A 24,116-nucleotide genomic window follows, 5' to 3' on the forward strand; every position below is an offset into this window, starting at 1 on the left:
CACAGGGAAACCTGTGTGCTTTCCACACTCCACGTGTAGCTGAAAGAAACTGAAGGCAGCTGTTTTTGACAGCCACATGGTCTGTTGCAGCGGGGGGGGGGGGGATTCTGGTGGCGCCCGTGCCGCTATGGCTGGCCGAAGGAGCCGGAACAGCCAGAATAGCCATAGTCTGTTTCGAAAAACAGATCTGTGCACAGCCCTAATGATGTGCCTTGTGCACTTTGGGCTGAATCTACACTGCCATATAAGGCAAGTTGAAACTACATTAAACAGTCACTGTAGACACGTTAGTTTTGTTTTATTATGGATGAAGGTATTTTTCTGATGCCAGAAAGGGGAAAAAAAATTCCGACCTTTCTCTAAAATTGTGCGTAGGAAGGTATCACTTGAGATGAGGGATAGGGTGCTGGTTAGGGTGATAGAACGCCAGACATTAATGAAATTAACTGATTAAATAAGTAAATTAGTATTTCTTGAGCTAGCTTTCTTCAAATGAAGTTTGGAACATGGGACAAGGAGATTAAGTCACTTTCACAAAGTCAGTGTGGCTGAGTGAAGATTCCCTGGGAAAGGATATCCAGAAAAATTATAAAAATTTTGTCTCAAGGAAGGATTCTATCTCTCCTTGTTTGTAAAGTGTTATTCAGAGGAAAAATTTCCAGTGAGTGATCTTTTTAATGCCAAATCACTGACATTAATATAAAAATATACTCATAAATGCACTGCTTAGTCTTATTTATTCTTGTGATGGGATTTTTTTTGTGTGTGCATCTGATTCACAGAGACATCCGGCATTTTCTGGGATTTTTGGTAGTTTATTAATGTGATTAAAGCACTGATAGTTTAAAGTGCTTTCATGCAATCAAATGGTGAGATAGTGGCTAAGTACATGCTGAGGCCAAAGCCTGCCCTGGTTGGATTCCAATTCCTTTCTCTGCCTATAGATGCACATTGCTGAAAGCCTTTTTTTAGTTGATGACAAAATAAAATGTGTTCAGAGCTGTACTCATAGTATAAACACTGTCCTCACAGCATCATTCTCCATCTGAGGGGTTGGAAGGCATTACTTGCTACATTTCCTCCCCCAACCATGGCAAACTGAGAAGAATTAAAGGGAAGGAAGTGAGTGCCTGGTGATACCTGCAAGCTGCAGATAAAGCAGTTCACTGATCATAGGTTTGTTGGTGGAGTAGTCCTCCGATTCGTGTTCTGAATACTAATCCACATCCCTAGATTTGAGACAGGAAAACATAAAAAAGAAAGTGCTCCTAAAAATGGCTTTGTGTCTATTGTTTCCAGTGTTGTCTTTCAGCAATGAGTTCTCAGTTAATTTGGTTGAGTAACATTTAAGAGATTTATTTTTAAAATGGTGTTTAAATATGATCACTTGTTTAATGGTGTTTTAACTATTTTATTATCACAGTTTCAGCTGCATCTTGTTTTAGCCTTTTTGTAGACCCTCTTGATTCCAATGACAAAAGAAAGGCAGCATATAAATGAAACATGCAAAGAAAATAATGAATATTATGTACTATGTACTATGGTTGAATGACTTATTTCACTGGCCTTACTCCATCCTCCCCATCCACATACAAAATAGACAATTGGATTTATGTATGGTCTTTCAGATGAGCATGACAACTTGAAATAATTTCCCTTTCTTTTTATCATGTTTGATTGGATCATTTCACAGAAACATGGAGTGCTTATTTCATTTCCATTACAGTAGAATCTCAATTATCCAACATAAACGGGCCGGCAGAACTTTGGATAAGTGAAAATGTTGGATAATAAGGAGGGATTAAGGAAAAGCCTATTTTAGATCAAATTATGTTATGATTTTACAAATTAAGCACCAAAACATCATGTTTTACAACAAATTGACATAAAAAGCAGTTCAATACATGGTAATGTTATATAGTAATTACTCTATTTACAAATTTAGCTCCAAAACATTGCCATGTATTGAAAAAGTTGACTACAAAAATATTGACTACTAAAAGGCAGACTGTGTTGGATAATACAGAACGTTGGATAAGCAAAGGTTGGATAAGCGAGACTCTACTGTACCTCATACTTGTAGCAAATAAAGTGCATCTGAGGACTTTATCACACAAGGCCAATATTACCAGGAGTTAATGGCATTCTTCGCCATTACTCACTTTGTGACACCATGCCTATCTCATATTTACTTAGCATTCCACCTGTTCCTGGAGCATTCTTTTTAATTGATGGGTAAAGCCCAGCAATAGCTTCCAATCATGCTGATTTCTGTAATGGGTTTAAAAGTGAAAAGTTTCTCCTGCTGCAGTTCCTCTTCTTATGCAATCATGTGGTGTGATTGGCCATGATTTTACGTTATGATCATTCATCTCTTTCCTTCCATTCCTGGCCCCCTTCAGTAAGAAATGACTTTTCGGTGCAGTGCAGAGATGCACAAAACAGCAATGACAGCCCTTCCTTGTGACAACTCTCTCCACAGTTGCCAGACGCCCCTTATTTCATGGGATTTTTTAATATTCTAAAACAGAATATACAATAGAATATAGAATCTGTGTGTCCCCAGGTGTTTGGATCTACAACTTCCAGAAAACCCAGCTAATTTACCAGATGGGAGTTGAAGGCCAAAACATCTGGGGACCCACAGGTTGAGAACCACTGTTCTAGAATGTAACATTTCCACTAAAGATATGGATGTATGTGAGTTATTTCGGAACATTCTGGCTGTCTAGAGTTCAATATAGCAATCCACCCCCAGCAAAAACAATCCTCTAGTATATCCCCTTTTAAATAAAAAGAATAACCTGACAACCCTGACTCTCCTCAGTGAGAAGGGACTGTCATTGCTTCTCTGGTGAGATCCATGGGGGTGCACCTGGCTTCCCCCTCCAACACCAAAGAAGCTACAACAGCCCTTGATCATGAGAAGAATTATCTCTGGTGAGGAGGAACTCTTTGGTGGCACACTCAATCTCCACCAAAGAAACAATTATTATAGTGTCAATTATTATAGTATGGCACTGCAATAAAAATATACCTGTTCTGTGTCCCAACTTACAATAATGCATTATCCATACATTGCTGTTTTTGAAAAGAGAGATTCTGCATATTACAAAGGATAGAACCACAATTCCATTTTAACTAAAATGGCATTTAAAGTGGAATCATAGCACTATAATACAACACCATAGTATGAAACCCCATGGAGACTAATCATCATGAGCTTTTTAAAAATCCTTTTTCATCCATGTTATTGAGTGCATTCTCATTTTCTTTGCTTCGTTGAGATATTAACATTAAAAGCAGACCCAAATTGGTCATATTATCAGACATTATCTTTCTCATATTCATATTCTTAAACAGAATTGTAAAGGATTTTTAATTTTTTTTCTAATTACACATGGCACAATATAGTCAAGGGGGTTGTGGCTGGAACATAAAAAAGGTTTATATTAACAAGGTAAAAAAAGAATGCCAAATACTCCAAAAATTATCCATGCTTTGTCCCAAGTTGTAATGCTTATGGGCTGCCAAATTCCCATCTCAACATGCAGCCAATCACCAGATTCTATTTAAGAAGGAATAATTAGTGAAATGCTATAATGAAGTCAATTGTTTTTCAACAGGCTGAATTAGACTGATTAACTCATTATAAAACAGCTATTCTTTTTTTAAAAAAAACTAGCATGTGGAAGCATAACAATCATGCCCATACTGCATCCTGGGGAAAAAATTGAAATGAAATAACACCTACTGTTTGCTCCAGCAATTGACATCAGGAAGGCTGGAATTAATTGAATGGATGAAGGGGTTGAAGGGAATCTATTGAAAGTCACTTAGGGCAAGCTCACACAATACAAAAAGTAAAGACTATGGAAAGTTCAAAAAACATGCTTCCCCTTCCTCTGCTTCCTGCAGAGATCAAGACAGGAACTCATTGTAACAACTAAACTTTCTAAGGGAAGCTGGGACATGCATGCAATCTCCATTTCCAGAGCAGTCCATTTTCAAGCTATCACAAAAACAACTCCACTCCACTCCTATCTTTTTTTAGTCTGGGTCAGTAAGAAGAGAGACCAAACAACAGCAAACAAATGAGGATCTTCCAGCTTCTGGACCTTTTGGCTACTGATTCTTATTAACCACTTCATCACACAGGGCTTTTAAAGCATCCTAGGACACTTCCCTACCAGGCCAGCGATGGATGGGAACATTGCCCATCACGTGGCATCGCTGAACTTCCACCGAAGGCTCTGCCAACAGCCAGAGTGGAAGTGTCCCAAGAAGCATCCCTCCACAAATGGGAGCCTGGCCTCCATTGGAGCCAGCATGGATCCATGCTGCTTCAGCAATGCTTCTGCTGTGTGATGGGGAAGCAGTTCTGTGACAAAGTGACACACGGAGTGGCAGAATCCCCTCTCATTCCTGCTGTTTTGCCACGAAGGCTGGATGTCTAGAAAGAACATCCTTCTAGTCCCCTTCTAGTTGTTAGAACACTATTTTCCATGAATGTTTGTCTATGTCGAAAGTGATAAGTACATTGAAGGATAGGGGGCCTCATTCCATTCCTTGTATGTAGGGTTTGTACACAAGACGTGTATAACTTAACGTGTATATACAACTTAACGTAGATTAATGTATATATACAACTTATAACATGTGAAAGTATGACCGTTTCAAATCTTGTACCTGCTACAACTTCATGAGTTCACTCTAATCAACCCTAGTAATATGAACATTTTTTGGATTTAGTTTTCCTGGTAGTACCATGGACTCATTTTTAAATAACAACAAAAACATAAGAACACATGAGGAATGTTGGATCAGACTAAAAGTCTTTTTAGCTCAATCTTCTGTTTGCACAGTGGCCTATGGGAAGCTTATTGGAAGGACATGAATACGAATGTGTTTTGGAACAAGAACTAAGGCCTAGAAATTGACTATTTCAGTTGAACAGATACGTTGGTTTATGAAAAATGGGGTGCACAAACACTATGATAGATCTTTACAGTTTTACTCAACATAATTAGAGGTTGAAGCTGTCTAGAGGATAAAATATGGGATACAAGATTGGAGCAAAGTTATGGAGAGGTGGATTACTTGTTACAAAGAACATAAAACAAGCCTGCATTAATCTGCCTTGGAGGACTCCTTCAGATTAAAGTTATCCATAGAAACTAAGAGGTTTCTTTCTCTTAACTGTTTTTTGACTCTAGAATAGAGAGATGCTTTAAGTTATGGTTACTTTTATGTTATATTCTTTATTGTTTTATAGTTGTTTCTTTGTAATAATATAAAGCAAGAAGCCTACTATAAGAAGGAATGTATTTAGGTTGTATTTAGGTTGGGTTATCTAGCAATCATGCATGCATTTTCAATGTGGGATGGTTTATGTAGTTAGTTTTGTTTGTTGCTTAGTAACCTGAAGACAAAACTGCATTCCAGAGTTGATGGCACTATTTTAGGGGTTTTGCATGTGATGTGGGAAATTGGAGTATATTTCCTGGAGACATACAGGAAGTTACATATGCCTTTAGAATTTGGGGCATAAAAGGGGAGACTTTCTTTTGTTCTCTCTCTTTGTCTCTTCCTGCCACTTCATGCTCTTCCTGCTTCTTCATCCTGCCATGCCTGATGTTACTTCTTGCTAAGAGATATATAGTATCTTGAACTGTATTGTTTTGGAACTAAGATGTTTTTACCTGCATGACCATCATCATACAAGATTGTGAGTAAACATATTTTTACTGTTTTACTTTTGATGTCTCTGATGCTTATTTTATGTGCATGACTCTTTAAAAGGAAAGGGAGGCTGGCTATTTTGCTTTTTCTCACCTCTGCTCACATAAACCCCTAGACTTCTGTATTTTTGTTACTCTGCACCAATATCTAACCATATTGGTATCATAATCCTAACAGGTTATGAATATATTCCTAATACCAGTCAACATATTTATTATTTTTATATCTTTAAGCCTTAATAGGATCTCATCACATTACCTTCAGGCTCCATCCTAAGACGCTTCCAGAATGGAGCCCATCACATGACATAGGGCTACTTCCCATGGTGCTCCATCCTGGCTCTATCCTGGAAAAGTCATAGGATGGAGCCCTGAGAACAGAGGCTTCCTGTGTTCTCATTAGATAAAGCTGGGGAAAGCACAGGGAAAAGCTAGGCAGCTACAGTTTCCCCCATGGGATGGGAAAGGGAGCAATGTGGGTAATACAGGGTGAGAGGTTATGGTTTCCCTCTCTGTCCACTGGATTTGCCCCACTGTCCCATGGATGCCACCGCTTTTCCCCGGCTTGAGGACCTCAATGTGACGAGGTTCCTAGTCTTCTCCTAATAATTTAGATGATAATTAATTATATTATCTAGTGTTTGTTGCATTTCTTTTAAAATATATATAAAGTCTTCTTTATGCATTTATAGTTGGATTACAGAATATTTCTGCTTTTGTTGCAAGCCTAAGGGGGTTTTAAGGTGTTTCAAATAATGTTTTATTTTTAATAGTTGTCAATTGCTGTGGGTTTTACCATTCAATTTCTTGATAACGTTTGTGTGAAAAAACTTTTTATAACTGCCAAACAATCAAAACTAAGGACAGATTTATTAATGAAAGTGGATTTCCACTTAGCAGCTAGTATGAACTTTGGGTTATAAAAATGTATGACATTTGAATTTGGAAAATAAAGGTTTAAAGGACAGGCTTCATTAAAAGAAGAGAAATAGAAGAAATAATTTAAAAGCTTTGTTCTATTGAGCAATCATTGAAGAAACAATAGCGAATGGTATAAAATTCCTGACTAGAAGAACCATTCATGTTATTTTGAATAAAATTTCAGTTACACATTTTGGAAGAGCCCTTCTTTCTTTTGCTGGTTTAGACCCTCTGTTGGGTTTGGGTATGGTGAACATCTCTTGATAGACAGAACAAAATCTATTATTTGCTGCTTTTTGCTGAAATAATCTTTTAAACTTACTAGTATTAAGAGGTGCATTGTAGGTAGCTTGAAGACTGTAATAGGACTTAATTATTTTGCCTCCACTCTTGCTTCCATTAAGTTTCTTCCTAGGCTATATTCTCCTACCCTTTTATTTTTTAGTTTTGAGCTATTTTTCAATCTCTGGCTGAATTACGTTATGAGACCTCCCTCCTTCCAACCTCAAAGTATAAAAAATGTTTTGTATTTTATTCTAAGACTTTCTAGTTTGCAATCATGTGCATGCTTGTCTCTGGATAAGGACTGACTCAAAGGTAAATAGGAACTAGCTCAGACCAAACTTATTTCTAGAATGGTTACTTTGTCAGTGGCTCTTTTTGAAAATTAGGATCCAGGCTTCTTTCTCTAATCTCACAATTCACTGATGCCATTATTGATATAAATCCTCACTTATACCATCTGCATTTCCCCACTTTTTTGGCAAGAAAGTTTTTGCATTTGGAAGAATGACTTTTACTCAAATCTCATAAATTATGTAGCAAAGCTGCAATAGATTATGCTTTGTTATATATACTTTCCAGAAAATTATATATGCTGTCTGCATATTTCTGTGTTGGGTGTGTGAATGTGTGTATGTGTGTGCTTCAATTCATAAAAGGAAACACAGCTTTGTGTAGACACATTTGTGCACATCCAAAACCTCAGTAAACCTTTTGTCTTGTGACCTCATTATACTAGCTAAATTGCCTGTTGCGATGGGACCCGCTGGCTCCCATCCCACAACACAGATCTACTTCTGGAGGGGTTCCATCACAAAAGGGAAGAGGAACCAATGCATGCCACCATTGCACCAACACAGGAGGCTTCCTGTGTTACATAGAGATCAATGGGGGAATCTGGGTGGTGGATGCTTCCCCCCATGGGATAAGGTAAGGGGGGAAGCCGGGCAATGCAGGGCATGGGGCGATGGATTCTCCACATACCCTATTGGGCTGCCATGCATTCGCCACAATGTGTGGTGAATCCCATTGCCTTTTTCTAGTGGAGGCAAGAATTCCTTCAATAGACTGTCTTGACAAATATGAATTTGTTCAAATAAGAAATATTTTTTGTATCCTTAGGTAGTATTTATCCTTCCTCTTGCTTCTGCCAATAGCTTCTTCTGTCAGTGGTCTTGGTGGCAGGGGGAATTCTAGGAACTATAGTCCAAAAAACAGCCCAGATAGTTATGATGGTCCCAACCTAGAACTGGAGGACCTACATATGACACTGCATGACTGTGCTGATAACCTCAAGGCTGGATTTCTGCAATGCACTCTACATTTGGCTACCTCTGTGCCAAGTTTGGAAATTTCAATTAGTTCAAAACATAGCAGTAAGATTGGTTGCTTACTGGTACATCTAGAAGTGACCTTACACCAATATTAAAATCACACCACTGGTGGCCAATTGGTGTTGGTTATAACTTGCAAACCCTACATGGTTTGGGTCAAGGTTATTCACAAGATCACTTTCTCACAATCTACCCTGTACATTCGGGTCCTCTAGGAAACATCTACTTCAGACATGCCAAACTAGGCTGATATTTACCCAGAGAATATTTTCTTCAGCTGCCCATAGACTGTGGAATAGTGGTTCTCAACGTGTGAGTCCCCAGATGTTTTGGCCTTCAACTCCCAGAAATCCTAACAGCAGGTAAACTGGCTGGGATTTCTGGTAGTTGTAGGCCAAAACACCTGGGGACCCACAGGTTGAGAACCACTGCTGTGGAATGATCTGCCAGAAGACTTTTGTCAGCTCAAGCCATTGTCTGAATTTAAACCCGCAGTGAAGAGTAATCTCTTATGTGATGGGGTATGCATTTGTTGTGGTTTCTCACCTTGATTCTTGTGGAAAGGTGATAAGAAATAAATCATAATAGTAGTCCAAAAATCTTTTCAAAGCTCAAATTCTAAAACTGAAGGTGGGATTGAGCACTTTGGATAGCTTCAGTTCTGACTGAAAGTTCAAACAAAATCCAGAACAGATGTACTGGCCCACTGTCTTGGAAGCCACCAACAGTTACTGCTCTATGGACTTCTTAGAAAAACAAATATTCCATATCTTCTCACTGTAAGTACAGAAAGATTCAAAGAAATGGGCAATATGTCACTAGGACCTCTTAGTAGTCAAAAGAAATTTATCTTGGGAGTCAATCGTTCTTTAAATTTTCATTCCAGCAGTCTTTTGTTGAATCGGAAAATATATAGAGCAATTCAAAGCATTAGGAGAAGCTGTTGGCTGTATATATGTGGCCTCCAACTGCAAGGACTTCCTGGATTATGGTCATTAAACCTAATTGTCATATTCCTTTATCAGCAAGTAATGCTCACCCTCTGATGGATTGTTTAAACTTTTACGTTATTTTCTAAATTGCTTGAGGTGAATGAAGAACTTTTTCAAGTGAAGATCCATCATTGAGAGTGAGACATCACCTGAGTGGGATGGTTAATAAGCATATTGTGGGCTCACATTTTAAATATTGCCCTGGATAATTCTCTCATCACTACTTCAGTGATTCTCATAATTACTGATTATGTCTCAGAGGACTAAAAATAAGCTTTTTGGCATCATTTACTGTAGCAAATACTTCAAACAGATGACTCTTTTTTGTAAAAAAAAAAAAAAAGGATAATATATTATTAGCTAATGACTCCATCCTATCCTGCTATCAGATCCCTGCCATCTTGTGCTCTTCTTCAGTGCCCTCCAAGATGGAGCAAAATGGAGATGGAGCAAAAATGATGGGCTGCCATGTTGAAAACAGTCTTCTCCATATAATTATGCCCTGCGGGTAGCAGTTTCTAATGCATGGGCTAACTTCAGAATTAATCATAACATTAATATTTGGATATGGAGGAAAGTGCAACAATGCATCTATGAAAAATTATCTCTCTATAGGAGGCAACAATGATAGAACTTTCAATTCTTGTCTTGATTGAATTGTCATCTCTTTACATAAACTGAGACTCTCTGTGATTACTATTACCATTATTCTCAGTTCTCTTTTCTCTCTCTTTCTAAGCATGTAGCTGTGTCTATGCCTTCAAGTCAACTGTCAGGGAAACCCTATAACCTCCATAGGGTATTTTCAGGTGATACACATTCAGAAATAATGCCCATGATATCTGGTATTTCTTGGTGTACCCCATCCAAATACTAACTAGAGATTATTCCATTCATGCTCTTGTCAGTCCCCAGACCTGGGGTGGAGGAGGACTTTTATCATGAAAAAGAAGTCAGAATTAACAAATCTTTACAGAATTTGTCTGAAAGATTAGGCTGGCTGTATTTTCTTTCAGTAAGGCTTCAGAGGCATCCTTCCCCATTCCTTTTTCTGATGACCGTATGCCTGAATGGCTGAAATTACCCAAATTATTGACCTCAGGAATTTCATACACCCCTTATCCTTTGGAATCCTGGGGTTTGTAGCTTGGTTGAGAATTCTAAATACCTCTCCACAAATCACAAATCTCAGGATGTAATCAGGGCAATGAATATGGAATATGTATTGTTATAATAGTTTTCCTCTTTTAAAAAATGTACTTTCAATACAATATGAATATCTCTCTACCACTGCCTTATATTCCAATTATCTTTCCTACTTAAACACTACACTTTTAGGTACATCACCAATAAAGTAAATTCACTTAAATAAATCAGAGTTTTGTTCATCCAGTGGTTCTCCTCTAAGTTTGACTTGAGACCTCATCACATTAAGGCTAGGATTCACCATGCATCATGGTGAATCTGGCGGGACCTGGCATGAGGTGTGGGAAACCCATTGCCCCATGCCCTGCATCACCCAGCTTTCCCCTCACCTCATCCCCTAATGGGAAGCATTGGTACCTGGTTGTTTCCTATGGAAGACAGGAAGCCTCCCATGTTGCTTCCACTTCCTCCTGCGACACTTCCACTTCACTTGAAGCATGGAGCCCACTAGAAGTAGATCAACGTCATGTGATTGAAGCCTGTAGGCTCCGTGCCTTAAGTGAAGTTGAAGTGTCATAGAATGGGAAATTTTGCTCATCTGATGAGGTCGTATGTCTGTCTCAGAGGATTGGTCCATCTAATATGAGATGAGACCAAGCCAAGGATCTCATTAAGCAACAGATCCTGGACATAGAGCACCAGTCAGAACTTAGCCTGCACCACAGCCTTTATTGTTAATGAAGCTAACAGATACCTCACTGCCCCCATGGCTTACCTAACAAACCTGGAGGAGCCCAAATACGGAAGAACCTTCACCCTGGCAAGATGCCATGTCCTCCCATTGGCTGTATTGGAGGGGAGATATCAGAAGACCCCCTTCAAGGAGAGATTATTCCCATGTGAGTCCAGACACACAGAAACAACTGAACACATGTTCCTTCATTGCATGTTCCACAGAAACGTAACTAATTTTATTACTCCACGGCTTCTTAAATACCCAGGGTGCACAGGAAAATTTATACCACCCTGCTACTCTCAGACTCTAGCACTACAATTACTTGTGGTGTTGCTACTTAAAATTTGATGGATTATGATCGACCCCGCAGGGCAGCACCCTGATGGGAGCATGGCTGGAGCAACCTGTTGCAGCTGGACTTGCAATGTGCCCCTCCCGCTTCCTCTACTGCTCGCCTAGTGTTTTGACCCCTCCTACCAGAATTTCCCTCCCCCCTCAGTCCCATAACTGTTTTGTTAACCATGTCTTTGAACAGTACTGTTTTTTTTTAAACTGTTTTCTAATCTTTTTTATGACTGCCTCAGGGCCTTTGTGCCCCTCTCTGCGCTGGTCATGGACCATAATAAAGTCTTGATTGATTGGTTGGTTGGTCCTTCTGTTTGTATGATTCTCTTCCAAGCAGTTCAGCAGGAATGAGCATGTAAATTAGTGATACCTGCTCATCTTGTGCACACATCTCAGGATGAAATCCCAGAGCAAACAAAACAGTAAAAGTTCTGCCTTAAGGCTTGGCAGAACAAGAATTTATTTGGGAGGCTCCAAGGGACAGAATCTAGTACCTTCCCTGGGGTGGAGAGGAGGAATTCCAGAACTGAGGCACCACAACTGTGTAACTTCCATTTTCATCTCCAAGATCTTCAGCCTCAAAGGACTTACTAGACTGTCATAACTAGCAGAGAATTTTGTGTGGATGAAAATTTATTTATTTATTTCGTGTCAAAAGCATTGGTACAGCAAATACATTTCAAATAATGGAAATAAAATAAAAAAGAAAAGAAATCACAAGTAACTAAATAGTTTTGGACCAAAAGCGGGCAACAGCAACCGCATTGTCTGTAGCTTTAAACAACTCCTCCTCCGTACATGAGGCAGGGCATTGTGAGCAAGCATACATATGCTGAGTTGTTTGTTCAGCTCCACAGTCACACAAGGTGGAGGATTCCTCCAGGTAGTGCCACCTTGCCAAGTTGTCTTTTGATCTGCCCACTCCACTTCTGAGTCTGTTCAGGGACTTCCAAGTTGCCCATTCCTGGTTTGCCCCTGGAGGAAGACCCTCTTGGGGGGCCATCCAGTTAGAATTGCCAGGTTTAGCTGCCCAGAGGGACACCCTTGCTGTTGCTGGAGGAACATCAAGAGGAGTGGTGGTTCTCATGAAGCCCTTCCTTGATTTGAGTCTGGTGGGAGGAGGGTGATAGCCATGCAGTGGGTGGCTTTCACAATGTTCGACCTTTTTTCTCTCACCGTTAGCAGCAACTTCCCGTCGCACGTCAGGAGGGGCAATGCCAGCTAACTTGTAGAGTTTATCAACAGGTGTAGGTTTAAGGCATCCTGTGATGATTCTGCATGTTTCACTCAGTGCTATGTCCACCTGCTTCGCATGGGCAGACTTGTGCCAAACAGGACAGGCATACTCTGCAGTTGAGAAAGACAAGGCCAGGGCTGATGTTCTTATTACTTGTGGGTCTGCACCCCATGCGCTGCCAGTCAGTTTCCGCAGGATGTTATTGCGTGCAGCTACTTTGTGCTTGGTGCTCATGCAGTGTTTCCTATATGTTAGTGTTCGGTCTAAGGGTTAGGGTTAGGGTTAGGGGTGGATGAAAATACAACACTCAGTGCCACAAAGTTCAAGTGAATTTAATTGTCTCTTTTTTAATGTCAAAGTCCTTTCATTATACACTATTGGTATAGCTTTTGTTGAGATTAATAAAGGTATCATTTCTACAAAGGATTTCTGACCTGCTTCTTCGTGATGTACATAAATCTTTAAATAGATTGCTTGGGAAATCCTGTAGGTTATATAACTAACGCATGAAGCCAGAGGCAACTTTAGCCTTAGGCACCAAGCAGAGAAGAAGGCAACTGTCAGCATAGAAATCCTGTTAGTCAGAGCAAGGATAGGAGTGTTGACGGCTGAAATATTCACAAGCTGGAAAATGTCATAGATGTCTGTGAACCGGAATAAATGCAGACTCACCCAGCTTTACAAAACCTTTTCCTCAATGGCTAATTACTCTCCTTCCCCATGATAGTTTACACAGAGAGAGAGAGAGGGGGAGAGAGAGAGAGAGAGAGAGAGAGAGAGAGAGAGGTAGAAAGTGTTTGAGAGGCAGAAAACTGGATGGACAGGAGGAAGAAAATTATTCTCTATCTTTTTGAAAACTGACACTTGTTCATGTAATTATTATTCAATATTTGCTTTGAAAAATATGGTTGATGGTGTAGGGCAACATGAGACAGCCAAATTTGTCCACTCCACACAGTTATGCAAATGTTTATCACTGTAAGTAGTATGGCTGTGCACATTGTTACGGGTTTGTTGAAAAACAAACTGCATGCAGTCCTGTCCAGACTTATCCAGTCCTTTGTTGTATCCACAATGAGCAAAAAATAAAACAAGCCAGGAAAATGGAAGAAAATCAAAAATTTACTCTTAAGTAGCAGAGTCAAAAAATCACAATAAAACTTCCAGCAACAAAACTCACATAAAGTCCCTTGCATTAAATTCATGCATCTTCATAGTAGGCTCTCAGCAAGCATTCAGTAAGTCCCCAAAAGACATAACAAACATCTCCCAAAGTTATACCCCATTCAGGGAGTGGCTCAAGCCTGTTAGCCCTGATTGTTCCAATTACTCAACCATGAGTTGTAATTGACCAGGTGTTTTTCTCTTAACACACACATACACAAGTAGTGATCCCACAGAAACTTAGTCAAATACATGCATATACAGTAATACACATTTCCGTTTTTGATAATGGGCTCTGGATAGTTCAGAGGATTTTGCTGCCGAATCCATTAAAATGGGCCAGGTGGAGGGCAGCCAAGGCCTTAGCCAGAACAGATCACAGCACCCGGATTTTTTCGGCTAATAGGAATCAGTGGGGCTGAGTGAGAAGCAATCTACCTGAGGCGGATGCAGTGGCATCTAGGTAGAGAAGCCTTGCTAATCAGGAAAGCTGTTGTTTCTCTAAGTTTTCTCTCCCCCCCCCCCTTTCTAAGAGAAGGGTGCATTTAAAAAGAAGTTTTTAATGTCAGGTGTGACTCGAGAAACTGCAAGTCGCTTCACATGTGAGAGAATTGGCTGTCTGCAAGAACATTGCCAAGGGGATGCCCAGGTGTTTTGATGTTTTTCCCATCCTTGGGGGAGGCTTCTCTCATGTCCCCGTATGGAGCTGGAGCTGATAGAGGGAGCTCATTTATGCTCTCTCCAGGTTGGATTCGAACCGGCAATCTTCAAGTCAGCAACCATCAGTCCTGCCGGCACAACGGTTTAACCCACTGCACCACTGGGAACTCTTATCCAAAAGAGAAGGTGCAGTAATGTTACATGGAAATGAAAGGTGTATAAATATGAGTACCAACAGAAACTAGATGTAAACAAGATGTTGTAAAGTTGAAGCAATAAAAAGGGGGGAAAGGGAAAGCTGCTGATCTTCCTTTACTTTCTTCCCCAGCAGCCTCTTCCATCCCTTTCCCTGAAAGTCCCCCCCTCCCCCCCCCCCCCCGCCCACTTGAGACAAATGGGGACTTGCTGCAGCACTTTGTGCTACACAAGTATTGAAAGAGCCTCGTGCTCCCTCCTGAGGCATGATAGTAATTAAGGTTTTTCTCTCCGTCTATTACTCACTTTCTTTCTCAGGCAATCAGAAGCCTGGCTGACTTTGTCCATTCTCCACCCCTCTTATGACGTGTGCTTGGGACTTCAATTCCCAGAACCCCTTCTTGTAGTTTTTTAATTTAAAAATGTTATGGTAAAAACTTCAGAAAAATTATCACTATATAGTGGATTGGTAAAATGTTCTGGAAGTTTACAGGCTTGCAGAAGTAAATGTGGCCTACAATTAAAGCTAGTTTTATGCTGATAGTCCTAAAATGATGGAGAAATGAGCCTTAAAAGCAGTGGTTCTCAGCCTGTGGCTCCCCAAGATGTTTTGGCCTTCAACTCCCAGAAATCCTAACAGCTGGTAAACTGGCTGGAACTTCTTGGAGTTGTATGCCAAAACACCTGGGGATCCACAGGTGGAGAACTACTGCTCTAAAGTTTATCCATTGGCTACAGTGGACTGAATCTTTTTGGCATGAAAACAGAAAACCCTCCTGCATTCAAGAAGCTCCCTAAAAATGCTACGGGGGCAGCTGAAAACCGGACACTGAAAACAGCATGGGTTTTTGCCAAATTGCACACCCCTAGTTAGTAGCCTGGGGCCCCTGGTGGCACAGTGTGTTAAAATGCTGAGCTGCTGAACTTGTGGACCAAAAGGTCCCAGGCTCAAATTCCGGGAGCGGAATGAGCGCCCGCTGTTAGCTCCAGCTCCTGCCAACCTAGCAGTTCGAAAACATGCAAATGTGAGTAGATCAATAGGTACCACTCCGGCAGGAAAGTAACAGCACTCCATACAGTCATGCCGGTCACCCGACCTGGAGATGTCTGTGGACAATGTTGGCTCTTCAGCTTAGAACTGGAGATGAGCACCAACTCTCAGAGTCGGTCACAACTGGACTTAACATCAGGGGAAACCTTTACCTTTTTAGTAAGTAGCCACTTGTCCTCATGTTGTATGATAACTCCAAGATTAGTGGCTGCTAATAGCACCAATAGATATATTTTCCTCTCTGTAAGAAAAGATTAGAAGGGAAAATTGGGCTCTGGAGAGATTTCACTCCCTTTCCTTTGTGATGTGGCATCAATCCTAATGACTTGTGAGTCAAACAAATAAATTGTAGTATTTCTTGAAGAGACAGAAAAAATGAGGCCTTTGATTAGAAAAAAGCCATTAAGCAATTTTAATAAAGACTGAAAACTAATAATTGTTTTTCTGTTTTTCTTTAAGGGAGATTATCAGTGCATAACTGATAAGTGCGTTATCAGTAGACAAATGGGCAACTGTAACCATTAGTTTGTAAAGTTGGAAGTCATTTGTCTTCTTCTTTCTGTATTGTGTAGTATTTTAGTATAGTTTTGTATTATAGTTGTTTAGTTAAGGTAAAATATTAGTTTAGATTTGTTTTATTTTGTCTTTTGTCTTTTTGTAGTTTTTCCTTATATTTTATATTATGTAGCTTTTTGTTTAAAGACATGTATTTAAAAATACATTATAGTATTTAATGTTATTTAGGATCTGATACTGCTTATCTGAAGCTGTGTAGTAACAATGGAGTAGGGATTCCCAGAGGCATGTGGTAAACCTTAATTCTTGCAGGATTGAGCAACATAAAGATCAGTAACCACAATTACAATCCAAAGGCAATAACATTTAAGAAGCCTTGAAAAATGTACACATCTTAATCCAGGTTGGGTTGTTTTCGTATACTTCTAGTGAAGCTTTCTCACTTCCTCTCCTCTTTCTTCTTCAAGAGATCATTCAATTTCCAGTCCCTACAAACTCTATAATTCTACCAGAAAAATCCATTATTGGATCCCAACTATACGTAGGAGAAATAAACCACTGTATTTCTGGATTGCGTCAGCCTAGGATATTTTTGCTACCCCTTAATCTTCTGTGACTTGTTTTCTTTGTAATAGGAAGTTTTTAAAACCTCAATTCAGTATTCAAAATTCACATTGAAAGAAAGGGAGGCCAAATACTGTTCCATGTGCTGGGGTTTAAGTCATTCCTAGTTTTGAATGAAGATGGAGATGCCTACTAGACAGGGTGAAAGGGCTGGTAGCAGACATCTTGTTCAGAACAATAAAATACCCAGGTACCTCAGGTTAGCAGCAAAAGCTACTATGCTGGAAGTTTCAGGTGAAGCGTGCATGTGCTCTGTAGGTTTAATCAATTTTTTTCAGTCTGCAGAAATCCAAGTTCCTTTCACAAAGTGCCCAAAGTCCAGCTGGAGGAATCAAGAACTCAAGGGATCCAAATATAGAGTAGGCGGTATCCCGCTACACACACTGGCTAAAGGGCTCCAGTCTTATCAGCTTAGTTGACTCATTTTGTATCCAAACAAGGGCACATCATGTTACTTAAAGGAGGCTTTTCAGATAGGACTTCATATCCCTTACCAAGGTAAATGTAGCCCTTTTATTGCCAAAAACCTTAAATCCATATTTGATCTTAAGCACATACTCAAGAATAAGACAATGAAGTCATAGAAAGTAGGATGCTAGATCCTTATCCTTTGCACCTAGTCCTCAAAACCCTTGGATATATTTCCCAAAAAAAGACACCCGTCAAATACAGCATTGATCACCATCTGTCCTATAGGAACGGCAACTCTGTTAATGATGCCATTCCAGTAGAATTATGCACAATTTAGTACACATTGCAGTCAGATAAGTGAGCAAAATTTGGGTGGGAGCCTCAGAGTAAGGCAAAGGAAAATCCCCTATGTTTTTTGCACAGATTGCATCCTGAATCACAATAATTCTCATCTGTCCAAGATTTTCTTCATCAGGTTTTCCTGGCGCCTACATAATACGTTTTCCTTATTTTTTTGAATATGTTCTAATGAGCCAAACTAGAAGTCACTTTGGAAACAGACTTAGCTCTCAGAAATAATCTTGGGGCAAAGAAAGGGGATTTAAGAACTGAGGCTATGCTTTGTCACAGATTTCTTGAAACATTTGGCAACTCATATAATGTCTTGGCACATTCACCAGCACATTATTTCAAAACGTGAAAATGGGACTCTATTTCTGATCCTGTTTTCAGACATTTGGAACACAGGTTTTTTCCTGCCAGGAGCATGAAGCAGACAGAGGTGCTGATGAACTCAGGTTCCTTGAAGTGAGTTATTCTAAATGGCATGTCTGATGCACTATGTTTGGTGACTTTACCACAGATTATCAGAATGCACTGTATAAAGAAAGAAAATGGGTCAAAGAAATCAATACTGAAATACGTGGGTGGAAAATAACAGTGGTATAAGCAAACAACTGAAGAATAAAGCTGCCACATTAAGAGTGTCTTCTTGCTTCAGTTGAAGTCAGTTGCTGGAATTCTGATGTTTTCCTCGGGATTACAATTATACAACTGAATGACATGGTGAACAATGAGGACTTTAAAAATTTCTGGGGAGAATGGACAGTAGTGGTTACAATTGTATGGGTAAGGATGTGACTGTGTGAATGTGAGTGAGATAAATACTTACAAAAGAAAAAAATGTTTATCAAAGCAAGACATTTCAGCTTTCAACTTCTTCAGTGGTGCTAAAAACTTAAGTTACACCCAAGTTAGTCTACACGTGATCAAGTATCCCAGAGTGAATGGATGAATGTTAGATACTTTCCATGAAAGCCTTCGACAACACTTTCCAAGTTTGATCCAGATTCATTCTGGATGGGATTCTCATGGTTCTCTGGATGTGGCTGGACTCCAACTTCCATAATCATCTATCAGCCCCCAAAACCTAGTTGGGATACAACTCCCATCAGCCTCAAGGCTGAGTGGCTGGAACTCCTTGAGCCCAAGATCTGGTTGGTTTTCAACTCCCATCAGCCCCAGACCTGGTTAGACATTTATTTCTGTTTATATGAGAACAATGGGATATCCTAATTATCTGGGAGAAAAATCTACAAGTAAGCTATTTAAAAGCCTGATGATAACATCTCAACTGCATACCAATGTTAGTTGATCAATGGATATTAAGCAAATGATGCTTCCAAGGTGAGTGTAATTTTGACTGCTGGTTGCTGAGAACATCAAATAGGGTTTGGCTATGATACAACTCAATGTTTGGAAGACATATGGTTGACTACTGTTGGTAACTAGTCTTCAGTATTAAATCAGTAAGGTAATCTATATCTTCTTCTCACAGGAATTGGATTTTTCCACCTATTTTGCCTGAAATGCCCTTGGCGTTACCATTTTTCTGTATAAACTGTGGACCACTTTTCATGTTAGGAAATGTTTTTGAAACCAAAAATGGGCAAATCAAGTTGACCTCTCTCACATTCCATCTTTGTTTGACATCAAGTTACTTCTTTCCTAGAGATGAAAACATTTGTAAAATTGGTCTTCTAAAAATCAAAATCATCCCTGTTTTCCTTTGCATCAGACAGTGAGTATGCTATACATAAACACAGAATAGAACATGTTATACCTACTTGTCATATACATGTTAAAGATGAGCCAACTATTAGAAAAAGGCAACCTTTATATGCCATTACAAACATGGTTGAACACACAGAAATTGAAATTATATTTTTACAGAGATCATTGCAAATGTGCATTGTTCTACATTGTGCCCACTGGATAAATACTTTTTGTAACAATGTTTTAAAAACCAATATTCTTAGTCCTTGATCCACTGAATGTGTCATCCAAATTTTTGTTGGCTTTTGTATGGTCCAAATCAATTAATTTCATTCCACTCTTCCTTATTTCCTTCTTCAGTTGTTCCAAAAGCATATTGAAATAATAACATAAAAATGCCCTTGTACTGATGGCTGTAGGAATCCATCCAATGTCATAAATATTCCATTTTAGTTCTCAATTGACATAAAACCACTAGATAATACAGTTCATTTCAGCATATGCTAGGGAGCATCCTACATTTACTGGCAAAATCTATCTGGAAGAAATGTACACAGCATATGTCTGCACTGTTCTTGTTTTTATCTAGGAACATATCTTCTATCCTCAGACCTGGCAAGAAAATTTATTTTTTCTCTCTTTCCCCCCTCCTCTGTCCCATCTTCATTTTGATACAACATGATCAAGAAATTAATTTGCCCCAGTTTTGCCGTGAAAAATGCATGAGTTTTTTTTTAAAAAAAGAAACTCATCTTTTTGAATACCAAAGCAGAGTCCCAGTTTTATATCAGATCTACAAATAACAAAACATATTTTCTTGGAATGAAATGTGCATATCTATACAATCCTAAATGTTGTATTTTGAAACACTTTGATTACAGCTATGGCGGACTCATACACAGCTAGTTTCAATCTTGATTTGTTATTCAAAAACTCTCTATCCTTTTATGAGATGCAGAAATCAATACCCATCACAATATTCTAAATGTTTGTCCTATTAACATATTAAACTAATGCAGAAGATAAAACATAAATGATTAATTACTGTTTGGGGTCTTCCAAATGGGGGTAAAAGTAGGGCTGCGTAGAAATGATCTTTCTAAAACAGAAGAGGGAAATGTGTGCTCTACAGTGTGGAGATTGGTGAACAGCCGATCAAGACACAGTCTTCACAGATGAGAGTCCCAACCAGTGGCATGGTTAAGACCAGAGCTGGCCCAAGGTAATTTTCAAGTGTAAGCGAACAGAATTTTGGTGCCCCCCCCCCCCACAAAACCAATCACTGAAAAATAAAAGCGTTAGATAAGCTAAAATGTTGGATAATAAGGAGGGATTAAGGAAAAGCCTATTAAATATCAAATTACATTATGATTTTACAAATTAAGCACCAAAATATCATGTTTTACATCAAATCGACAGAAAAAGCAGTTCAATACATGGTAATGTTATGTAGGAATTACTAAATTTGCGAATTTAGCACCAAACATTGAACTGGGATATAGGGCAGTGTGGACTCAGATAACCCAGTTCAAAGCAGATATTGTGGGTTATTCTGCTTTGATATTCTGGGTTATATGGCTGTGTGGAAGAGTCCTGAGGGTCCTTAGGAATCCATAGGAATTAAAAGGCTACCGAAAGGGAATCTGGCCCCCGGTATTAAAAAAAACTCTAAAATCAGGACAGTAAATAAAGAACAACACTCTGAAAACAGGGGAAATTGAGACAGGAAACAATCAGGGCCAGCTAACACCTCCCAACCAAGGATGCCCCAGCATAATATTAAAACAAGGTAAAAACTATACAATTAGATAAGCAATAAATAACACTTGCAACAACTTTGCTCAAGGGAGGGGCTGCGGAGGCCAGCGAGAGGTCGGCGAGAGGCTGCAGAGGCCAATGAGAGGTCGCGGGCCAGGGAGGAGGAGGTGGGGATGCGCAGGCTAGCGGCACCAGCTTCCTGTTCTAACTGTTCTTCCTGTTCTAACTCTCTCCTCGCGCAAAGGGAAGAGGGAGGTGAGGCATGAATGCGGCGAGAACAGAAAGTGGATGCTGCTGGCACTCATGTCCCTCGTCTCCTCCTTCCCTTTGCACGAGAAGGAAAGAGGTATGCGCACAGCGAGAACAGAAAGCTAGTGCTGCTGGCCTGTGCACCTCTCACCTTCTCACGTGAAGAGAAGAGGGAGGCAAGAGCACGAACAAAAAGTTGGTGCCGCTGGCGCGCACGCGCCCTCACCCTTCCCATTACTGGAGAGCGGCAGGCCGGGTTTCCAAAGGCGACAGTGGCGACTCCTTGGCTTTATGGCACTTGGAGGCGCCTCAAGAGGTGCCTCAACTGCTGCCCCCAGATGATGGCGCCTTCAGCAACCACCTACTTTGCCTAATGGTTGAACCGCCCCTGGTTAACACAATGACAGTAGCTTCTCAATCTATTGCAGCCTTCTTCCACCTTCACAGCTATTGTAACATGTGCCATGTTATCTTCTGCCTGATCTTCTGCTTCTGCTTGGTCTGGAACCTCCCCTGCACCATGCCCCCTGGGAGTGCATGACTCCAGTGGTTATGCCCACAGGCTCATTGGAACACGCAAGCCCCCTCACTACAACAAGGTGACAATCCATCAAGAGGGATTTGCACACACACACACACACACGCAAACTCTCTCTCATACACACATATAGGCAGATTGGCTTACTAATGTTTTTCCTTTAATTTAAATTAAAAAGTGATTGATTTTGTCATATTAATCTAAACTAAAACAGGATAGTGGTGAGTCATTTTGGCCTTGATTGCTCAACATTTGGTAGAGATTGGAAGAATATTTTTAAAAAATATTGAGTAAATATTCAAAATATATTTCTCAGGTAATGAGACGAATTCTGCAGTTTGGGATAATCTACAAATATTTGCTTGTGTTTGTTTTGCACAACAAACTGTGTTTTCAATTCAGGGAATGTGAGTACACACAAAAAAAACTTTGCATAAAAGACAATCAATAAATGCTATGTAGTCTATATTTCAGAGGAATCACCAAAGTGATGTATCAGTGATGAATTTGATAATGATAGATAGATAGATAATAGATATTTATTTATTTATTTATTTATTTATTTATTTATTTATTTACAGCATTTATATTCCGCCCTTTTCACCCTGAAGTGGACTCAGGGCGGATCACATTACACATATAGGCAAACATTCAATGCCTTTTAACATAGAACAAAGACAAACAAACATAGGCTCCGAGCGGGGCTCGAACTCATGACCTCCTGATCAGAGTGATTCATTGCAGTTAATTGCACTGGCTTGCTCTCCCGCCTGCGCCACAGCCCGGGCTGTAGATAGATAGATAGATAGATGACAAAATTGAATGTGCTTTTCAATGCATATTAGAAGTAGGTATATTGATAGAAAATTGTTCAGGTTTGTAAGCTGATCATTGTTATTGTTTGGTAGATACCTTAAACTTCTGAACTTGATTACACCAGTAATTCTTTTTAGGCTTTGCAGAGCAAAAAGACTTGTTGATGATTTCAAAGTGACATCCAGACTATTATTGTGGGTTCTGTTGTGAATGCGCCTTCGGAGACTGTGAATGATAGTGGTGGGATCAGGAGAGGAAGGAAAAACCCTCGTGAGGAGGGCTCGTTGGAGGATTTGTTTAGGAAAAGGGTCAGGGAGACTGATGGGGAGTCTTCTGAGGAGGATTCATGTAGGGATCCTGAGATGGAAATGGATTCTGGGGAACAGGTGTTAACGGAGGAATTGGGCACGAACTGGGCACGGGCACCGGAGATGCTTGGGGACAAATCGAGGCCCATGGATACTGCTGATGCTGGGGAAGCTTGGGTGTCTTCAGAAGCAGATCCCACTTGGTCTGCTTGGAAGAGTGAGAGGGGGTCCACAGGTGTGGATAGAGTTGGGCATGAGCAGGATGATTGGGACTCTGATGAGGAATTAGGAACTCCTGACCCAAGGGTGTTGGCTGTGTGGAGTTCTGACTCAGATTAAGAAGTTGAGACACCTGCTCTTTGGGAGTGGATAGCTTGGAAGCCAGGGAGACCTGGATATATTGGGGTTGTTTGGCCATTATACCTTGCATGTGGCAAGGTGTTGCTGGGCGCCGTTTCCTGTGTGTGTTACTGAAGACTGGACTGGGACTTTGCAACGGATGTATGTTTAATCTGGGTTATTCTGCAATGGAGGGCTGGAATTGTGTGGGTTTTCCTGGACTGCACCGTTATTACTATTTTGTATTAGCTGCTGATCGACCTCGTTGCTTTGGCTTTCTGTGCCATTTTGTGTTGTGACCTTCTTGGATGACTTCAACCTCTCAAACCTTGGACCTTGGACTGGAACTTGACTCGGCTTTGCTCTTCGCTCTCAATCCATGGCTTGGCATTGTTCTCTATTCCGTGGCTGTCTGCTGTTGCTGACTACTACCTTCACTCCTGATACCGACGCTGTCTGCTTATCCCAACTTCGGACCAACTTGACGATGTCTCCTGCTCTGCTCCTTTAACTCCTGGCTTGGCGTTTGCTTCTGCAGCAGCTTGGCGCTGCTGGTTTATCCCGACTTTGGACCGGCTTGACGACGCTTTCCCGCTCTGCTCCTTTAACTCTTGGTTTGGTGTATGTTCCAGCAGCAGTTGCTGCGAACTCGCCAGCATCTCGTTGTTTCTCTGGCTTTGCTGCTCTCAACTGGGAGT

At 40.2% G+C, this 24,116-nt stretch overlaps 1 long non-coding RNA gene across 1 annotated transcript in view; it reads left to right on the plus strand.

Annotated features, from left to right (window-relative positions):
* Positions 1-24,116, plus strand: part of LOC134299284 (uncharacterized) — a 205,995-nt gene that overhangs the window by 45,400 nt on the left and 136,479 nt on the right. The window lies entirely within an intron of this gene.

The sequence above is a fragment of the Anolis carolinensis genome, chromosome 5, assembly GCF_035594765.1.
Source record: "Anolis carolinensis isolate JA03-04 chromosome 5, rAnoCar3.1.pri, whole genome shotgun sequence".
NCBI classification, from domain to species: Eukaryota; Metazoa; Chordata; class Lepidosauria; order Squamata; family Dactyloidae; genus Anolis; species Anolis carolinensis.